Genomic DNA, 22,861 nt, shown 5'->3' with positions numbered 1-22,861 from the left:
ATCAGATTAAGCACCAACATGCAGGGGGAGGCTGACAATGCCACTGTTGTTCCTGAACTGCAACCAGCAGGAATTATCCTCATGCTGTTCATTTTTTCGACTCACAGAAGCAGTCTTGCTTTTTATCTTTCTGCTAAAATAATGAATTAAATGAAATTTTAATGGTAGGTTACGTTAATACAACACAGAGACTGATATTAAAATTATGATGCTACGGACCTCCAAAAAGCTCTGGGAAGCTGTCAAAAGAAGCTGTTAAAAGTTTGGAAACACCTTAAATTTTGTGTTTTTGCATTATTTTAAACCGTTCTCCATTGTAGATTAATACAAAACTTATCCAAACTTTTAAACACCAAAGATAAGAGCCTAACCTAAAGGTTTCAACAATGCTTTTAGACCACGTTCACACTACAAGCCACATTGTTTGAATTCACATTGCTTTTTGCTCAGATCGGGTTTGGCTATCTTGACTGCTCACATTCACAAATATAAGTGGTCTGTATCTGTGTGTAGTGTGAACAAACGGCGTTTGTAAATGTGTGTAAATGTCTCCTTCCTCACCAAAAACAGAAAAAACTCATATTTGAGAGACGACTCGTAGCTTTATAAAGAGAAATGGATGCGTTTTTTGCTGGAGTGGAGAGTAAACAGCTGGTCTGAAGTTCATGCTCAGGTCAAGGAGGTGAAAAAAGGCCAGGCTGTTTGCTTTTGCTGTTTTTTTTTTTTTTTTGCAGCTATAGCTGCACAGCAGCACCAAGAGATGCAGTGTGGGTACGAGGGAGAAGCACAAAGCGCTAATGCTGAAGCTAAGGCATAAAAGCAAAAAGCAAAGACGTTCAAATTAATTCGTATTTGACCATTCACATTCAGGTCGCATGTCCGTGGATCAGATATGTATGTGATTTAGGACCACATATGAAAGTGACGCAAAAATCAGATTTGGCACGTTCACACAGCCATTAAAAACATCAGATCTGAGCCACATTGAGCAAAAAAATCACAGATTTGGGTCACTTCAGCTTGGTAATGTGAACGTGGCCCTTAGATTGCTTCAGTATTCATTTACTTCAATGTAGGAAAAATAAGAAAAAGCTACAAAAATACATCAAATGAGAAGGTGTGTCCAAACTTTTGACGTTTAAAAGTGTATGTTGGTGTGTGCTTCAGTTTTCCCTTTTAAAACTATACACTATAAGGTTTAATGTTGAGTTCAGTAATACATTAATTAATTTCCAACCAAGTCTACACACTGATTTTAACATGAGCAACGTTATTAATATGTTTGGTATTTAAATCTAAAGTTAATATTTCCAAGGGATGCGTCGGGGTGCTGCCAGGCAGACGCGGAGGTGGACGCACAAGTAATTAAATTGAACATAAATAAAACAAAATAAACAGAAAACAGGATAAATAAACAGAAAGGGTAAGAATAAACTAGAATAAACACAGATTACACTCAGACTGAAAACAAAGAAAAACCTGCAACCTAACAGATGTAAAGATGTACAAGGACAAAGGGGCTATATCCATACATGGAAATAACAGGAAACAAGAAACTCCTGGGGACAGGTAACGAGGAGGCGGAGCTATAAATGACATACATGGAAGCACTGAAGACATGGGCGAAGACAAGAAGAACAATAAAGCACATGGCTAGGAAAAAAATATGAAACCCGACTTTTGCTTGGTGTAATTTTTTTTTTATTTCTCCTAGCTCTTTATTTAGGATTAATAAGGATAAAAGCTAAACTTATTTGTCTTTGTACAGGTAGTTATTACTGCAAAAAAGAATGTCCTTATATGGAGACAGTAGTTTACTATTTTTTTTAACATTTAAAAATAATCCTTGTTATTTGGAATCAGAAGGACACAATTAGTCTAAAAACTAAAATTTAACTTTCTACAGTAAGTAAATAAACTAGTTTCAAACATAAAACTGGATCAGATTTTTACCATGTTTCTGTCTAGACTGGCTGTAGAAACTTTTGACTGGGATTCCCACCATCTTTTAATTTAATGTTTAATGTTTTTATATGGCTACTAGAGTGTTTTCATATGAGGTAAAAAGGTCAAAATAAAAAGAAAAAATGAAGTATAATGGAGTAGAGAAGGCAAGAAAGGCAATTTTCTGATGGGAGGATATAAAATATATACAGGTATGTGTATGTATATACTATAGACGCTTTAAAGATAAATACTTTTTAGCCCATTCAGGCCTAAACCAAGCCTATAATCATAAAATCAGTTTGTTTTGCAGAAAACCCTTTAAAAAAATCACTTTTTAACCAGTTGCAGTGTTATCTACCATGTCGTTCCACCTCGCTATCCAAACAGCGCCCCCGCTCGGCTCAGCCACGCTACGCCACACCCACCCACGCTCACCCAGCTCATGAATATTCATCACCTCCCAAATTAAAGCATATCATTAGCGGAGGCATGCTGCAAATCCCTCTCTTAATCCGCAGTTTTGTGGAAATGTGAAGCGAGTATCCCCGAGGAGACACGGCTGGCAAACTTCCCCCGTCCTCCTGGAGGAAAGGAATCATTTAAAAACCAAACATGAACTTTCTGTCACGAGTCTTAGAAAAATAACATGTTCTAGGACAGACATACGCTATATTTTTCATATACTTTTAACTCTTTAAGTTCCTCACAGAGGAAACAGCAGTTTATCTATCTTTCTACAGCTCTGCAATAAAATTAAGAGAACACTTCAGTTTCTGAATCAGTTTCTTGCTATTTATACGTATATGTAAATAGGTATAGCAAAATTAACATTGTTGTTTTATTCTATAAAAATAAGAGACCACTTAAAATTTACCTGACTTTTAACTGAAAACCTCTGGAATATAATCAAGAGAGAGATGGATGATCACAAGCCATCAAACCAAACTGAACTGGTTGAATTTTTGCACCAGGAGTGAGTAGCATAAAGGTATCCAAAAGCAGTGTGTAAGACTGGTGGAGGAGAACATGCCAAGATGCGTGAAAACTGCGATTAAAACCAGGGTTATTTAATCAAATATTGATTTTGAACTTATAAAACTGTATGAATATGAACTTGCTGTTTTCTTTGTATTATTTGAGGTCTGAAAACTCTGCATCTTTTTTTTGTTATTTCAGCCATTTCTCATTTTCTGCTAATAAATGCTCTAAATGACAATATTTGTATTTGGAATTTGGGAGAAATGTTGTCTGTAGTTTCTAGAATTAAACAACGACGTTCATTTTACTCAGACAAAAACCTATATATAGCAAAATCAGAGAAACTGATTCAGAAACTGAAGTGGTCTCTTAATGTTTTCCTGAGCTGTATGTTTATATATATATATATATATATATATATATATATATATATATATATATATATATATATATATATGTATCGATATATACTCACTCTAAATCTTAATAACTAAGGGAGGAAAAAAAAACATATGTTGTAGGATGTGTCTGTACAATATTTATATGTTTAGCACAGTACGCACATATTTCTACACAGATGGTCCTGAAGCTTCTGTTGAGAACCTGAAGAATTAACCCTTATTGTTGGAAGAGAGATTTGACTTACTGTAGTGTACAGTTTTAGTGTTTTATCTCTTCTGGATTTACAGTATTTAATGTTTTATTTGCTCCACTGCTGTACCTCTTTTATCTCATTACCTATTATGTCTCAGTGGAGACCCTATATAAGTCGGGTGTGAAATGGATTTGGGTTGTAGTGAAACATGATGTTCTGTACATGTTCTGTAGTTGAATAGCCAGCCTCTTTCCGCCTCCAGTATTCTGAAATACAGAGCTTTTAGCCAATGCTCCCAACAAGCTTATAATGCTAGTGATAGGGGCAGAGAGGTTGACCATGCAAACAAATCACTATTTTTACACCAAAGCTAAAGGCGGTCCAACAAAATGCTTTTTTCTTTTTTGGTGGCGACTTTTTTTTTTTTTAGCCAGGCAGTGTACATAACCTGAAAATCATTAATCTCACATACAGACTCATTCAGTATCAGTAATATCATTTTTACCTGATTTATGAAACTCTTCAGACTATTTTGTTGGTGCCCCATATAACCAAGTATTGCCCTTTTTGTCAGTTTTTAGTTTCTTAATGAGTGGACCAATAGAAAGTATTCTAAATGACCTGAAATACTCTCTTCTTCTTTACATTGACCTCCATTGAAAGATACCACCTCCCAATAGGCTTACAATGCTAGTGATTATAGGGGCATAGAAGTTGCTCAAGCAAACAAATCACTATTTTTACACCATTAACAAGCTTAAAGTAGCATTGTAGATTTCATAAAATTCAGAAGTGATTTACCTCCAAAAATATTCAAAATAACCCACAACAGGACACTCTGGTGTTTTATTAGCATTCTGTGGGGGTAAATAGCTATTTATTTAGGATTAGTAGGGCTTAATAATGATAAAATCTAAAAAATTTGATCTTTGTACAAGAAGTTTTTATTATTGTTTAACACTTAAAACTAATCCGTGCCATTTGGGATCAGAAGGACACAATTAGTCTAAAAACTAAATTTGAGCTTTTTACAGTAAGTAAATACATTCGAAAAGGGCTAAAAAATAAGAGGGGCCGTTTCAGTGGGGTACTGGGTGATGTATGGGTTTAGAGGCGGGGAAGGAGGAGCTAAAAGCTCTGTATTTCAGATTACTGTAGGTAAAAAGAGGTGGTATCTTTTTTGTGAGTGGACCAATAGAAAGTCTCCTAAATGACCTGAAATGAGCTCTTTTTCTTTACAGTGACTTCTTATTGAAATATAAGAAGATAAGAAGTCATCTTGATGATATCTGTGTGTTTATAACCTCATCAGCTGGTCAGTAGCATGTTTTCTTGTCTGGTGAATTGTAATAAACTGGTTGATGACTGAGGATGCTGTTGACAGCGAGTGTGTTTTCTGCTCGTCACTGGAAAGTGTCCACGGGCGATACTGACACTGTCACGTCTGTCACACTGAGTTTCAGTACAATATGATTTATGAAGCTTCTCTCTCTCTCTCTCTCTCTCTCTCTCTCTTTTTCTTTATCTTTCTCTTTTAGCATTCTAATAGTTTTATTTCTAACAAAACAGAAATAAATGTACTATAGTACAATCACTACTGCTATAAAATAATCCATACACTCTTAGAACTGAAGGATTATTTCAGGGATCTTCTATTAAAAGCTATGGTTCTACAATACCTAGAACCTGTTCCAAGAGCCTTTTAAATTCTTGAATGGTTCTTCAAGAACCGAGCCTTGAGTGTAAATAAATAGAGTTCTATAGAAATACTATAAAGGAGCACTAAACTCCTGATTTTAACTAATTCCATCTTCAGCTCCAATTTGAAAAAGGCAAAAAAATGAAATTGGTAGTGTGGGTGGGGCACTGGGTGATGTATGGGTTTAGAGTACATAGAAAAATCATCCTCAACTGTGCCTATAGCACAGTTGAACCTGAGAGGGCGCTGCAGAGGCGGAAATTACCACAATATTTTTTTTTAAGATCTATCCATCCATCCATCCATCCATCTATCCATCCAGCCAGCCAGTCAGCCAGCCAGCCAGCCAGCCATCCATCTATCTGGTGAAATAACCCTGGTTTCTAATCTTAGTTTTCATGCATCTTGGCATGTTCTCCTCCACCAGTCTTACACACTGCTTTTGGATAACTTTATGCCACTCCCGGTAAAAAAAAAAAGCAGTTCATCTTGGTTTGATGGCTGTAGTGGTTTGGTGTCTATCTCTCTCAGTTTTCAGTATTAAATTTGTTCTAAATAGAATAAAATTGCAACCAATTATTACCAATGCAATTTAAGATAATACTACTATTGATAATTACTTTAGATACAGTTAGTTGATTATCACTAAGTTTATTAGTTTATTAGTCTACTTAAACTTGAACTTTTTGTATCTTTCTACTGTAATTACACCTTTATTACATTGTGACTATGTTACCATATGTTGCAAAGTCCACAAAATGAATGCTATACTACTTTTAGTCTCTTTCTCTTTCTCTTTCTCTCTCTCTTGCTTTCTATGTATTAATTAGATTGTAATTACACCTATATTCAAAGCTGTGACAGGAATCTATAATATTATGACTACTTATATAATAATTACATTAAAACATTCATATACTACTGCTACTTATAATCTTGAGCTATTTTACTTTTGCTTTCCTTTATTCGTGTATGCATTGTTATGGTTTGAAGGCATTAAAATAAATGAATGCTAATTAACTGATGGTGTAATGCTATGACTAATACTCATTATATAACTATAACTTTCTCTCTCTTTCTTTGCATTCATACACATGTATTCTAATTTCATTGTAATTCACATTGTAATGCTAATGTCTAATATTACTATTTATACTGTTACCATAGTAATTTCACATTTCTCTCCTTCTTTTCAGCATCCATGTACTGTAATAACATTGTAATTAAATGTTCATATGTCACTGAAACAAATATGTACAATTAATACCACTACTCGTATAACAATATAATATAATAATACTCATAACAGTACATCTCTCTATCTCTCTCTCTCTCTCTTTCTCTCTCGCTCCCCGGAATCTTCTGCTTTCATATTTGTTCCCAGTGTAATTACATTTTAATTACTTATTGTGAAGGGATTAAAATTAATAAAAGCCTAAAACGACTACTTATAATAACAAAAACTATAACTCTCTCGCTCACACCCTCTTTTTCTCTCCCTCTCTTTGTGTATTACATGTTTATTTGTATCCACATATTGTTATTACACTGTAATTAACTATGGCCAACACAATGGATGAAAGCAGCTTGTCTTTATTTGTAGCGTATATTTATTTGTATCCATGTCTTGTAATGGCTTTGTATTTAGCGATTAAATGTAAGTGAATTAAAGGAATACACAATACTACAACTATTACTAAAATAACAATCTCTCAACAAACTCTCTCTCTCTCTCTTTTTGTACTCTGTATTAATTTGTACATCAATGTAATATAATAACATTGTAATATGCCATTAACTATTCAAATCAATGTGTAATATGACTACTACTGCTACTAATACTCATATAACAATATATGAATACTGATAACAATATGTATCTCTCTCTGTCTTCTATGTATCATTATTACATTCTAATAAGCTATTACTCATCTGAAATAATGTGCGATATTATTTCTACTACCACTACTACTATTAGTACTACTACTCATATAACAATATTAAAATAGTCATATAACATTATTCTCGCTCTCTCTGTTTCACTGTTTATTTTATATTAAATTGATTTTATGTACAGGAATTACACCGTAATAAGATTAACCATTGAAATTATGAGCATAACATTAATACCACTAGTAATCTAAATAAAATAATACCCATAAAAGTACTATATCTCTCTCTCTCTTTTTGTTTAATAACACTCATATAGCGATAAGCTCTATCTCTCTGCATGTATTATATAATAATTACATTGTAATAAGCCATTAACCATTAAAATCAAATAATATTAATAGTTCTACTCATACAACAATATATTAATACTCATAACAGTACTATACATAACAATACTCTCTTGTTCACGGTCTCACTTTCTACCTCTCTCTCTCTGTTTTGCTGTGTTTTTTATATTAATTTGTATTGCTAAGCCATAAACCATTGAAATAAATGAGTAATATTACTACTACTACTACTACTACTACTAATCATATAGCAGTATAATAATACTCACATCGCAATATTTATCTCTCCTTCCTTACTCTCTCATGCTCTCTCTCCCTCTCTCTCTCTGTTTCGTTGTGTATTTTATATTAATTTGTATCCCTTTCTTGTAATTACATTGTAATAAGCCATTAACCATTGAAACAAATGAGTAATACTACTACTACTATTCATATACCAATATCTTTTTCACTCTCGCACTTTCTCTCTCTCACTCTCGTTCTTGGTTTCGCTCTGTATTTTGTATTAATTTCTATCCCTATATTGTAGTTATATTGTAATAAATCATTAACTATTGAACTTTCAAATTAAAACAATTGAGTAATTTTACTACTACTCATATAACATTATAATAATACTCATATAACAGTGCTCTTTCTTTCTTTCTCTCTCCCACTCTGTTTTAATGTATATTCTATATGAATTGAAAGCCATGTATTGTAATTACAATGTAGTAATTACCCATTAACCTATGAACTATGACCATGTAATTTTACTACTATTACTCTTACAACAATGTAATAACACTCATATAGCAATACATTAGCCATATGAATATAATAATACTCAAAACAGCCCTTAACCATTGCATCTAGTGTGTAATAACAATATTATAACAATATAACAATAGTAACACTATAATAACAATATAATAATACTCATGTAACAGTACTCTCAATCTCTTTCTCTCTCTCTCTCTCTCTCTCTTGCTCTCTCTCTTTTACTCTGCTTTGCTGTATATTTTATATGAATGTAATTACACAGTAAAAATCCATTAACCATTGAAATTAATGCGTACTACAACTAATCTAAAAATATAATAATTCTGACAAAAGTACCATCCTTTGCTCTTACTGTGTATTCTCCATCACTTTGCACCAATGTACTGTAATTACATTGTAATAATTACCCATTAACCCTTGATATTACTGTGTAATATTGCTATTTGTACTCTTACAACAATGTAATGACACTCATATAGCAATACTTTAACCATATGAATATAATAATGCTGAATAATAATATAACTATCGCTATGTTTTTTTTTAATTAATTTGCATCCCTGTATTGTAATTACATTGTAATAAGCAATCAACCATTGAAACAAATACATAATATTACTCTTGCTCTCTCTGTTTCCCTGTCACTGTGTATTCTCCATTACTTTGCACCAATGTACTGTAATTACATTGTAGTAAATAACTATTAACCCTTGACATTACTGTGTAATATTGTTACTTGTACTTTTACAACAATGTAATGATACTCATATAGCAATACATTAACCATATATAACCTTAATAATATAAGTGTCACTATGTTTTTTTTTAATTGTTTGCATCCCTGTATTGTAATTACATTGTAATAAGCAATTAACCACTGAAACAAATGCATAATATTACTCTTGCTCTCTCTTTTACTGTGTATTCTCTGTTACTTTGCACCCATGTTCTGTAATTACATTGTAGTAATTAACCCTTAACCCTTGACATTACTGTGTAATATTGCTACTTTTACTCTTACAACAACGTTATGATACTCATATGGCAATGCATAAACCATATGAATATAACAATGCTCATAACAGTCTATCGCTATGTTTTTTTTAATTATTTGCATCCCTGTATTGTAATTACATTGTAATAAGCAATTAACCATTGAAACAAATAAGTAATATTGCTACTACCACATATATAACAATATAATAATACTCATATAACAATACTCTCTCTCTCTCTCTCTCTCTCTCTCTCTCTCTCTCTCTCTCTCTCTCTCTATGCAGTCCTAGTAGCGATCACCCCACTTTTTCACACGCCCTTACCTGTGGTAATCGAGTCTTGTGTCAGTCGGTGTCAGCGCTCATCCAAAATCCTCAGTGAAGCTCACAGATAAATCCCATCCTCTCTGAGACCCCCGAACCACAAACAAACAATCAAACAACCGAAGCAGCCCCCTGAAAAAGTTCCCGTACAGAGGGGCTGGACGGAGGAGCCTGGAGGGGGTCGGTCTGCAGCGGATCACCACCGGAGTCGTCCCACTCGAGCAGCCGGCGCGGGAAAGCTCCTCATGTCACCTTTACATCAGCGTGGAAAAAACACACACACACACACAGCTCCTCGTCTCCCTCTCTTTCTCTCTATTTTTCTTTCTCTCTCTGTCTGCTATCTCTTCCTCTATCTCTCTCTCTCTGCTATCTCTCTCCCTCTCCTCTCCTCTCGCTCGCTCGCACGCTGAGGGTGTGAGGGCGTCTCGTGGAGATGCCGAGCTAATTTGTCTCCTCACTTTTTACGCACAAGGAGAGAGAGAGCGGGGTCCTCCCCACTCAACCGCTGCTCTCTCGTTCTCTCTCTCTTTATCCCTTTCTCTCGCTCTCTCTCTCGTTCTCTCTCTCTCTGTCCGTCTGTCTGTTTCCAATCACGCTCACTCTCGTCCTGCCGCTCGTGCGCTCTATCCACAGCCTCTTCTCTCCTCTACTGAGAAGCCGTATGGAGTGTGAGACTCTCTCTCTCTCTCTCCCCCTTCCCACTCTAACTGGAGTGTGTGTGTGTGTGTGTATGTATGAGAGAGTGAGAGAGGAAGAGAGAGAGAGAGAGGCAGAGAGAGAAAGAGAGGGAAAGAGAGAGAGAGAGAGGTATCACATGTCTTAAAGCTAGACAGACCACAGTCATCAACCAGAAAGCCTAGTAAGACCAGTGCATCCTATAAACATACAGTTGTGTTATCAGCTGTTTCAATGTGTGTGTGTGTGTCTATATATCAGTGGTGTCAATCGATAAAATCTGATTAAATCAGATCAGCAATATTCTGTGATTAACTGCAATTAATCGCACTTGTTCTTCTTAAGACGCAAGTTTTTATAGGAAAGATTTAAATGTAAATAAAAGAATGAATTTAAGAAATGTAAAATGCAATTATATTTATATTAATGGTGTCCATTAAAATGCTAATATATATTTGTATGTTTGAATGGAGAGGATATTAGTTTAAAAGAGCGTTTTTACACCTGTAGTATTTGTTTTGTGGTCTGGATCAGTTGATGAGTTTGTTTACTTGGAGCGTTTCCCCTCTGTGTGGTTTGGTTTGGTTTCACACAGGCATAAAAACCTAAAAGCACGCAAAATGTGCACCAATAAACCACGCAAGTGCATTGTCTCCTCTGATTGGTCAGAGCTGTCTGGCACGGGAGCCCAAAAATTGAGAAGATTCTGTGTTCCAGCGCATATATATACGTGCATTGTAAGTCACATGACTGTGAGCAGTGAATGCTGCACATTACTGCACATTATCTCAGATCGAGCACCCGGAGCGATGTGCTTTTAATAGACGGGTGTCCGCCGCCTCCTTATAAGGATTCCCGGCATTATCCCAGGATTTCTCGGCTTGTTCTCTGCTTTTCTCAGCTCTAAATGCTTCTTTGTACTGCAATCTGGCACCCCCGGCCCGGCCCTCTTATGGAAATGCAAACATAATTAGCAATGACATGCAAGTCAACAGGGACTGGTTAGCATGCTCTCATTTGGTGCTGTGTTAAATAGTCCCTGCGTGCACGCTTTAAAGGGGAATTTGTTCATGGTTTTATAATATTTCCAAAATTACAAATGTCTGAAGTCATGTGGAGCTGGTTTGGTATTTGTTGGTTTAATGTAGAGAGATGAAAAATGGTGTTTTTAAACAAGTGATTTTAAAGATGATTTGGTTCGAAAACATCCAACTTGGACTCACACCGGACTTCCCTGACTCTGCTGATTATGTGACGCTACAGTGTTCCCGTTCCCCTAGTTACTGATTGTTTGCACCTGGTCTGTGCGGTATATATACCCCTCTGTTTTCTCTGTCTCTTCTAGCTCTTCTACTAAGCATTTGTTTTGTTTGTTTCCTATTGTCACCGACCTGTTTTTTGTGTTTTTTCACCACTCTTTTGCCTTGCCCTTTCCATCATTTTTTAACCGTTGCTGAACCTAATTTTTATATTTAGACTTCTCTTTTGCTCAGTCCTTTACCTGTTGGATTTCCCCCTGTATGACCCTTTTGCCTGCTCACTCTGGTATGTTGTTTAAGATTGCTGCAATTTTGATACTGACCCTGCCTGTCTCTGACTACCCCTGCAAGTCTAACCTCTTTGTTATATAATAAATTGTTTGATTAGTATCTGCGATTGAGTGTCTGCCCTTGGTTTGGCCTGTGTAACAATGAAAGCCTGAGGCATTTGGAGACATTTGGAGGAAAAATGTTCATTAAAGACAGCATTTCTTTCACAAAACATTTTTAGTTGGATTTTTAGTTAGTTAATGTTAACAGCACAAGCCTAGGCTGAACACCCATGATCTCCAATCCCTCAAATTGCAGTAATTCAAGAACCTTCATTCAACAATAGAACAACAGCTGGTAGATCCACATGATCAAGAAACTACTTTGGCAAACCTTCGTCAATCACTACAACATTGGGTTACTTTTAGAAAACCTATTTGGTGGAATAAACCTGTTTTTAATCACAGTTTTCCTGCTATTTGGCATGTTTTCCTCCACCAGTCTTTCACACTGCTTTTGGATAACTTTATGCTACTCACTACTGGTGCAAACATTAAAGCAGTTCAACTTGGTTTGATGGCTTGTGATAATCTCTGCTCCTCTTGATTATATTTCAGAGGTTTTCAATTTAGTAAAATCAAAGAAACTCTTCATTTTTAAGTGGTCTCATTTTTCCTAGAGGTGTATATATATATACATTCTATTTTTGAATTTCTTTAATTGTGTCCAGTGGTTAAATGGTGCCATAAATCACCACCCTTTAGAGATATGCCTGTTGGGGAATATGTAGTTGCAAGTTCATTTAAAACTTAAAAATGCATTATAGTACAGCCTAATTTCAGTGCATAATGCTATAAGTTTAGTGATGAGTTAATAAGAATTTATGATTCTGATAGCTTCATGTTAGCAATTGCTCTTATATCATGATTATCATCATAATCAACGGTTCTAGAGTTGCTTAAGCAGCTGGCAAAAGATGTCTCATGACTCTCATGGCCCAAAAACGTCAAGGAAAGCATACTAAACCACTTTGTTTTTAGGATAAATATATATATGGCTTTGTACTGATGGTCAAAGAAGCTCATTCATGGCATTAATTTGGATGTTTTGTCTTTTTTTCACTTAAGAGTTCCACTATTTTTTTTATTGAAAAGAAAAAGAAACATTTCTTTTGCTGCTTTAACATGTTACATTTATTTCAGAAGTACCGTTCACTTATTCCCTGTTCTTATCCCCCGCCTCCCTATCTTTCCCTATTTTTTTTTTGGTTATGCTTGCACAGCAAGATCGGCGGGAGTCTCGGTGGTGAGGATTTGAATGGGAAATGTAGCCGAACCAAATCAAGCCCAATTTTTTAGAGGAGCACACAGGCGGAGACATCGACGTCTCCCTCTGTCTGCTCCAGCTGCCTTCATCCTGACGCCTCCCTGACAGTCAGGCTGATGAATTCAGCGCAAACAGCTGGAGCAGAAAACCTGAGTGCCTTATTCAGTCGTGAATACATTCCGAGGTGTGGGTTTATGTGTATATATGTGTGTGTGTGTGTGAGTGTGTGTGTGTGTGTGAGAGAGCGCATGTTTGTTGACTGTGCTTGAGAGACTACCCGCAAGAGTAGATAAAGCTCAAAAAAAAAAAAGAACGGCTCAAGTGTTTGACTTCCCGTCAACTGAAGCTAAAAGCTAAAGCGCTCGTGACGGCTAGCACGCTGGCGTCACTCGGGCACGGAGCGTTAGACTTGGCCGAGGGCATTCTGGGTCGCCTCACTGTTCGTATTCTCTGATTGCCTGTGTGCTCTACCACCACCTCCAACACCACCACCACCACTATCCTCAACCTCCCACCCACGTCACAAGGCTGGCTTCAGAATGTGCCGGCTGGCTGTTAGCGAGAACCAGCAGACACTGCAGTTGAGGAGGAGAAAAAAACGTGTTGGGAAGAAAATGTGTTGGGTAATATGCTGGAGAAAACACATTGCCACACATAAAGAACAGAGAGGGTAATATTTGTTGTTGCCTTCAGAGGCTTGAAGAGGCTATTGCTACCAGTAGCATTCCATAAACGTTATATCCCTGCATAGGGTTTTCTGATGTTGCTGGTTGTGGCATAGCATCTGCTAGCCTTCAAGCCAAAGTTTTGAAAATGCAGCAGTATGTGGATGAGCATTATCCTGTTGGAATAGAGCTTAGAAAGGGCAAAGCAATTGTTTGCATTACCTATTTTTTTTTTATTTTACATTGTAAAAAAATCCCATTGTATCCCAATTTTGAAGGCCAATAACTCCTCTAAAGCATCAAAAATTGGTGACCAGCACCCTTGGAGGAAAGCGCAGTGACCCAGCTCCAACACATTAGCTAACAGATGCCCGTGATGACTAACATCACCTTGGGAATGATGTGCGGAAAGAGAGACATCTACCCACCCAAAGACAGCAAGGCCAATTAAGCTTTCTTGTACTTTTTCCTTGATGTCTTCTGATTGCAAGTCGCATGACCTGAAATTACTTTAGACCACTGGACCATTCACAGCCTGCTGAACAGGACCTTATTAATGTAACTGTGGTCTGCCAAAGTGCCTGTAATGAAGACCAACATTGTGTCAATAAGGTCCTGCAGCCAGTGGCCACAACCAACACCCTCCACCTCCGCACCAACTCCCACCCACATTACAAGGCTGGCTTTAGAGTGCGTCAACTGGCAGGAAGCGAGGACTAACAGGCACAAATATGTTGAGAAGAAAATGTGTTGGGGAATATGCTGGATAAAACACAATGCCATGGACATCATCTTGGTAGTGATGTGGGATAAGAGAGGCATCTACTCACTAAGAAAAAGCATGGCCAATTGGGTTCTCTCTCGGACTCCGTCTGCTGATTGCAAGCAACATGTCTGGAGATTCAGAGCCTGCAATGCAGGACCTTATCAACCAAATACCAACGTTACATCAATAGGGTCCAGCAACCAGTGGCCACCACCATCACCCTTCACTTCCACATCAACTCCCACCCACATCACAAGTCTGGCTTCAGAATGTGCTAAATTTCTAAGAGCGAGGACTAACAGGCACTAGACTTGAGGAGAAAGTGTGGTGAGAAGAAAAAGAGTTGGGGAAATATGATGGAGAAAACACAGAGCCGTGAAAATAGTGAAAACCCTAATATTTATCTTTCCACTCAACAGGACTGTGCTGACCAACGCCCCTTGAAAGCGGTGGAGAGAGGAGAGCCATCTACCCACCCAGAGAGAGAGCATGGCCAATTGGGCTCTCTCTCGGACTCCGTCTGCTGATTGCAAGCAACATGTCTTGGGATTCAGAGCCTACAATGCAGGACCTTATCAACCAAAGATCAACTCTTGGAAGTGATGTGGGGTAAGAGAGACATCACATCTACCCACCCAGAGTGAGAATGGCCAATTGGGCTCTCTCTCGGACTCCGTCTGCTGATTGCAATCAACATGTCTTGGGATTCAGAGCCTACAATGCAGTACTTTACCAACCAAAGACCAACCTTACGTCAACAGTCCTGTTGAGTTGAATTTGATAAATAGTGAAAAGGCTAATATTTATCCTATGACACAACAAGCCTTTGATGATCAACATAACCAAGGAAGTGATGTGGGGAAAAAGAAACATCTACCCACCTAAAGACAGCATGGTCAATTGGGCTCTCTCTCGGACTCTGTCTGCTGATTGCAAGCAACATGTCTTAGGATTCAGAGCCTGCAGTGCAGGACCTTATTAACCAAAGACCAACGTTACGACGATAAGGTCCTGCAACCAGTGGCCACAACCAAAACCCTCCACCTCCACATCTTCAGAATGTGCTGAGTTTCTTCGAGCGGGGACTAACAGGCACTACAGTTGAGGAGAGAATGCGTTGAGAAGAAAATGTGTTGGTTGGAAATATGCTGGAGAAAACACAGTGCGGTGAAAATAGTGGAGAGGCTAATATTTATCATTCCCCTCAGCGGGACGCCGCATAAGGGACAGGGGGGACTAGCGGGTGCCTGCGGAGGAAATTGCTACCTGTGTACGAGTAGCCACTAACAAGGTCTTGTCACAGGCAGAATCGAGAGTGTGAGAAATAGGAGGGGTGTTCGGGGAGGGAAAGAAGGAATGGAAAGAAAGAAGGAAAGAATAAGAAATTTATTTATTCTACCCCCTGCTCGCAAGTTTTGGCCAGCGACTCTCGACTCTCTCTTGACCACTGTTTGTGTCTGAGAGGCAGCGAGGTAATGAAGCAATGACCATGACTCAGCAAATCGTGGCCGGGGCTACAGATGAAGGATTTAATGGCCAGGATGTGATTGGTCTCAATGTGTCCAAATGGAAATAATTTGAAGCTAATGCACAACAACAAAAGCCTGGCCTTGTGGACGGGTCAAAGCAGGAGCTTATTTGCTTCTTTGTTGACCAAATGCATCCTAATTTAGCCTACACCACAGTAGACGCAGTAGGCTGGGGTGCGTTATCATATTGCAGTGATTTCTACGGAAATGTACGGCTAATGGGCATCGTTCAAGAAAACGCAAGAAAAATGACATCACAGAGTGATTTTCACAGAGCATATTTCTGTGGTGGGATCAAATCTGGAGCTTCTTCAGCTTCTTTGCAGAATGAAAACATTCTATTTTAGTCTAGAAGCTGTAAGCTTGGCTGCATTAGCATATGACTGTGAAACTTTTACAGAAATACTGTATACACAGTCGATTGGCCTTGTTTTTAAAACACAAGCAAAGCAAAACGATGCAAGCAAATAGTTTGTAAAGCATTTTTTTTCGCCTTTAGTTCAAAGCTGGAGCTTCATTTCTAAACCAAAAACATCCTAATTTAGTAAACGTCATTTAGGGTAGGAGCTTTAGGTCAGGTTTTGTTTGCAAGTGATTGGGATTTTATCCAAAATCTAAATAATCTGAATTATCATGATATGATAATTGTTATGATTTTTTTTTTATATCATTTTTTGATTTCTCAGTCAATAGGCTTCCTTATTTGGTGGTCTTTAATAGTTACATAGCATGCTGTGTGAATCTGGTAAAAAAAAAAATAATAATAAAATAGGTAGGACCATTTTACCTACCAGTTATTCATAATTGCACGAAAGGATTCATTAAAGGTCTCATTCCATTGTTTTTTTCAATCATTTAAAATGTCTAGTTGTGGTCTCTAGAATGAATGAATGCCATGTTTTTGTAAAAAAAAAAAGAAAAAGAAAAAAAAGTGCTCCGGTGATCCAGTATAACGCTGCTTTAGTCCCATTGAGGAGTAGTGGCAGTAGGGAGAAACAATAGGATTTTTGCTCTTGCTCATGAATATTCATATATGGAAACATATCACTTCTGATTGGCTAGCAGCACTGCGACACCAGGAGGCAGCGAGATGGACAACAGTTTATGCAATGTCAAATGTTACTTTACAATATGTGTAATGCCCTGCTGTGTGCAGTTCAGTCACTGACCTAGTCTTAGAGTCTCTGTAAACCGCAAAATCCACCGGAGATCCTATGTAAACCTATAGTTATTTACACACAGAGATGACAAGTCAAAGTCCAGAAAGTAAAAATCCACTACTTTAATGTATCTATTTTTAACTAGTGTAAACAGAACTGTTCTAAACCTACATACACCTACGTATATCAATTGTACTTCGCTGGTGGTGTTCCTCCAGAGACAAATTCTAACCATTTTTTCCATGGTTAGCTCTGAATTACTGGGTAAAGCACATAACACTGCACAAATAACACAGGAATGAACTGCCATGTTGTTCCTAGTGCTGTTATCACGCTCCTATCTGACGATACAGGCCTGGCTGCCTGCCTACAGCTCTGTCTGTGGGCGGTCCCAAGCTAAAGTGGGCGTGGCCATGAATACTAATTCACGGGTTGATGTAGACACTGTGCTTTTCCCGATCGACTAATTTGTCTAAACATATTCTTTTACTAGCTACTGCAACACTGCGACAATAAAGGTTGAGGAACAGGTTGAAGTCATGTGCAGCGTCATATACAACTCAGAGAGACAGACCTATTGTCTTATTTCACAAAAAGAACAAGAAAAAGTGGATTTTAGCAGGAGGACACCTTTAATTGGGTCCAGTGTCTGCAAGACTTCTTCCTGTTTCATTCCAGAACATTTGCGATTGCAAGTGTCAAGTTAGCATCCCTTCCATGTTGAACATGAGTGAATTTCTCAAACACAAATCCACTCCTGAAGTATCTGCTGGAGCCTCTGAGGAGGACTTAAAAGAAGAGTCATCCAATTAGCTCATCTTCATAGCGATTATGTATGTTTTACGGTGACACTGCCTGTCTTCCTCCTGCGCTAGGGTTCCTGCTCGCTCTGCTTTACTCGCTGTCAACTTGTTTTGTATCGCGGGCCTGTTATTTCCCTCCTTTTATTCTTCCTTCGAGTCTTGATTCATTTGTCTGCTGGGAGGAAGTGATAATAATGGTATTTTCCCCCTGTAGGCTCTCTCGCTGTGTCCTCCTCTTGTTCCTCTCAGTACCTCACATTTGGGATTTCTGCCGCTTCCAAATATCGGTCTCAACACTGCGGCATCTGCCAAGACCATCACCAGTGGCGATGCTTTCGAGCCTGGCCACCGCTGTTGCTCTTCGCCAGCAGTGTCTCTTTGGTGTTGCCACAGAAACCCTCCCATTCCTCCAAAAAACACAACCCCATGGGTTTAACATGGACGGATACCTGCCAGAAAGCCCCAGTTAATACCTCCCAACAGTCCTTCTATTCCAAGCTCTCACTTTCTTCTATCTCCACCCCTCCGTTTCCAAGCCTGGGTCCCTGCTAAGCTGCTATTCCGAGCCAGTTATCTCAGTGGTGGGTTCTGTTGATGAAACTTTCTCCATCCTGGTTCTTTCACAGCATATGGTGCTTCAATGCTTATTACATCTCAATGGCTTCAAACCCTGGATTTGGAGAGCATCTTATTTCTTTTTGTGTGTGTTTAAAAACCTGGTCCGAATAATAAGGTAAATTATAATCTCTTTTTGAGTTAAGGGTTAACATCTTGGTGGAAGAGGTGGTTCTACAGTTCTACAATGAAATTTTTATCTGTTCTATTGGGTAGAGATTGAGTTTCAATCTACTTTCTTGCCTAAAACATCAAACTGATCAAACCAATTTGCTAATTAACAAGCTAATTAACAGCATACTTGAGTTTTGGCTGGTATAAGGTAAGGAGTAATGTTTTATCTTGCTAAGGGAACTAAATCTAATCAAATTTTTGATGAAGTGGAGGTGGGAAAAGTGGGGAACGTTTTATGGTTTCACCGGGACTGAGATTGAGAATGATTTAAATTAATGATCTAATTTATAGTCCTTTTTTGATTTGGCATATTAGACAGAGTTGCCATTGCCTAAAGAGAGGCCTTACTGTAGTATTGGAAGGTTCAAGTTCAAGTTCAAGTTCCCTTCAAAAAATATGTTACTAAGCATAAAGGACTTGACAACCATTAACGAATCCAGTGGGCTAAAAAAATTAAGTCTCCATCATGGTCCTTAAGTTTTAAAAAAAGTGTTTTAAGAAAGAATAACAGATACCAATGGATCCCAAGAGCAAGAAAAACTCTACCTCTAAAAAAACTGTTCAAGGCTTTGGACAGTTCCCAAATCAGTCAATCCTTTGAATCTACTGGGCTACAGCAGCCATTCCCAATCTTGGTCATTCTAGAGCTTCACAGCTCTGGTCCATTTGGTTCAAGTCCAACAACATGACCCATACCAATGATTCTTGATCATAGTCCTATACAAGAACCCATACAAGATCTACAGGACTGCATCCAGAACCCGATTCAAGTGTTAAAAGAGAGTAAGCAAGGCCGATGATTCTTAATCCCAGTCCTGGAGAAACCGTACAAAAATATTCAATTCATTGTAGAATATTTTCTACTCCAAAACGGCATTTTTGAAGGATTTCAGAATTCCAATCATTCTTGGTCACAGTCATGTAGATCACATACAAGAGCCCCAAGACTACATCCAGAACTTAATTCAAGTTTTTAAAGAAAATGGTCCATGACAATTATTCTTGGCCATTCACAGTCCACTAGATCCCATGCGAGATCTCCAGAACTAGGCCCAGAACTGGTTTCCAGTCTCAAAAGAGCTTGACCCATTACTATTGATTTCTGGTCCTGATTCAATTTTTTTCCATTATCTTAGTACGGCAAAAACCATACAAAACAGCTCACTCTAGAAAATGTTCTGCTCTTATACAGCATTTATTTGGCAGTTCACAAACAAGAATCTGGTAAGCTAGAACAGCCATTCCAAATATTGGTCCTGAAGCTCCAGAGATCCAGACATCCAGAGATGTCCACTGTAGATCCCAGGACTAGATCTAGAACTTTTGAGATTCAAGTCTCAAAAGAGCATGATTCCTGACCATGGTCCTGTAGATCCCATACAATATCTGTAGGATTGCTTCCAAGGCCTGATCCAAGGTTTTTGAAGAAATTGACCCATAACCAGTTCCAATCCCAATTGGAGTCCTGAAGAACCTGTATAAAATTCCTAAATTTATCTATCTATCTATCTATCTATCTATCTATCTATCTATCTATCTATCTATCTATCTATCTATCTATCTATCTATCTATCTATCTATCTATCTATCTATCTCCACTTCTCCCTCTATACATCTGTTTTCTTCTCTCTCTTCAGTTTACCCAGTACTTTTCCACTTCTCTCTATGTATCTTCCCCCTCTTATTCTATCTATCTATCTATCTATCTATCTATCTATCTATCTATCTATCTATCTATCTATCTATCTATCTATCTATCTATCTATCTATCTATCTATCTATCTATCTATCTCCACTTCTCCCTCTATACATCTGTTTTCTTCTCTCTCTTCAGTTTACCCAGTACTTTTCCACTTCTCTCTATGTATCTTCCCCCTCTTATTCTATCTATCTATCTATCTATCTATCTATCTATCTATCTATCTATCTATCTATCTATCTATCTATCTATCTCCACTTCTCCCTCTATACATCTGTTTTCTTCTCTCTCTTCAGTTTACCCAGTACTTTTCCACTTCTCTCTATGTATCTCCCCCCTCTTTTTCTATCTATCTATCTATCTATCTATCTATCTATCTATCTATCTATCTATCTATCTATCTATCTATCTATCTATCTATCTATCTATCTATCTATCTATCACAACTTTTCTAGACTTCTCTCTCTCTACCTCTCTTTTCCTCTTTTCAGTTTTTTCAGTACTTCGTCTATCTATCTATCTATCTATCTATCTATCTATCTATCTATCTATCTATCTATCTATCTATCTATCTATCTAAAATATTTTAGGGCAATATCATCTTCTCTATCACAACAATTCATTACATGATGTTTTTTTTTAGTTTTTCATTTTTTTGAGTTGTGTTTGGTCATATTTAATTTTTAGTTTTGCTTTTTTTCTTTATAGTTTATTTTTATATTATATTTCATTTTACTTTTATTCTTCTCATTTCTTTGTTTTAGTTGTTGCTTATTATATATTTTTAGTCTTTTATATGCTTAGTTTTATTTATTCATCTGCAGTTGCATTCCTTTGATTTTCTTACCTATGATTTTACGACTCCTACTTTTTTATTTTTTATTTATTTGTATCTTGTTTTTTTTATATTGTACTTTAATTTATCTTATTAAAGTACTGGGTCTTTTTCTTTCATTTCACAATCCATCCCTGTGTGTTGGCTTGGCTACATTGTAAATGAGGGCCATGCTCAATCTACTCCAAGTTTATATAAAGGTTGATAAATGGATTAATTAATTGATTGACCATTTTTGATTGATTGGTTTATTTGATTAATAGCTCCCAGGCTAGTCAAAACACAGACAACACAGAGTTATTAAACATATACTGTATGTAGGATCTTCTGGGACGAGGATCAGGGGCTGTGGACCCCGTTTTGGTGGGATATATAGCTTGAGAAGTGCCTGAGAGTGCAGTGGATTGAGGCGTCTGGATGTCGGCGTGTGATTTATAAATGAGAGCGTCTTTGGAGAGATCACACAGTGAAGCAAGCGTGCCCGCTCAATCTTTTATCATGTTTTGTTGGGGAAGTGTTTGAAGCACGCCTTGTTTTGCTCCTAGGCGCCTCCAGGCCAAAAGGGCCTGGAAATTAAAGGAAGAAGCTGAGAATAAAGGAAAGTTTTGGTGAAAATTCACATATACGGATGATATTCTACTCCCCCCTCCTCACGCAGCAGCCCGGCAGGATCCACACACTACCCCGAAGCCATCTTTACTCCAGAATAAAAAGCACACAAATGATTACTCCTCGGAAACGTCTCAAGAACTACGACCAGGTGCGACCCTGAGAATAATTCTTGCTTCTTCAGGTGTAACCTTATTCAGAGGATGTTCTGGCCTAGAGGTAGATAAGTAGCAGCTCTGGAAGCCTTGATAAGTTGAATTAAGTTTATTATTTTGAGGAAACTCGTTGCCTTTACTGAAAACGTCAGTTAATTAAAGTTAAAACTCATTTTTTTACCTCAGTTGTTTTGCAAAATTTACAATTCTACTTCAGGTTTTAATGCCAGTAATATTTATTAAAAAAGACTTGAGATCAGACTGTTAAAAAGAAGACTAAAAGTCATTCAATGACCACAACTCTCAATCTTTAAATCTAGTTATATAATTCAAAGGAATAATGGTATCTATATGCCAAATAGTGTGTTGGGGCATCACTAGTGATAGGGGGAGTCCTAATGAGTGGGTTGGGTAATTGACCTTGTAAATTGGGGAGAAAATGGAAAAAAAAGAGTTTTTTTTGGTGTCATGGTTGATCCATCCATAGAGCCAGTTGCTTCCAGTTATTGGTCATCCATTTAAACTGAATGGACGTGGATTCACCAAGCTAACAATTTGTAGTTAGTATTTGGTTGAATATTGCCAATAATGTTATTAGAATGTTCAATCTGTCAAGTTTTATGGATGTTCTTAGAATGTTTACAGTATAACGTTTTAAAATTTTCTTGAAAGGTTTCTGCAATGTCTCTTGTGTAATTTTTTTTTTTCAACCAGGTGCGACCCTGAGAATAATTCTTGCTTCTTCAGGTGTAACCTTATTCAGAGGACGTTCTGGCCT

General features: G+C 37.4%; 1 protein-coding gene and 1 long non-coding RNA gene across 3 annotated transcripts in view; one reads left to right on the top strand and one right to left on the bottom strand.

Moving 5' to 3' along the window:
* Positions 1–10,251, bottom strand: part of tafa1 (TAFA chemokine like family member 1) — a 300,571-nt gene extending 290,320 nt beyond the window's left edge. For both annotated transcript variants that reach the window (XM_022682375.2, XM_022682377.2), the window contains exon 1: positions 9,541–10,251. The gene's annotated coding sequence lies outside the window, so the exon portion shown is untranslated. The remainder of the gene's footprint in view (positions 1–9,540) is intronic.
* LOC125787359 (uncharacterized) overlaps positions 1–22,861 on the top strand; it is a 759,343-nt gene that overhangs the window by 419,256 nt on the left and 317,226 nt on the right. The window lies entirely within an intron of this gene.

This window comes from Astyanax mexicanus, chromosome 24 (assembly GCF_023375975.1).
Source record: "Astyanax mexicanus isolate ESR-SI-001 chromosome 24, AstMex3_surface, whole genome shotgun sequence".
Classification (NCBI taxonomy): Eukaryota; Metazoa; Chordata; class Actinopteri; order Characiformes; family Acestrorhamphidae; genus Astyanax; species Astyanax mexicanus.
This window is presented reverse-complemented; position numbering and strand designations above follow the sequence as displayed.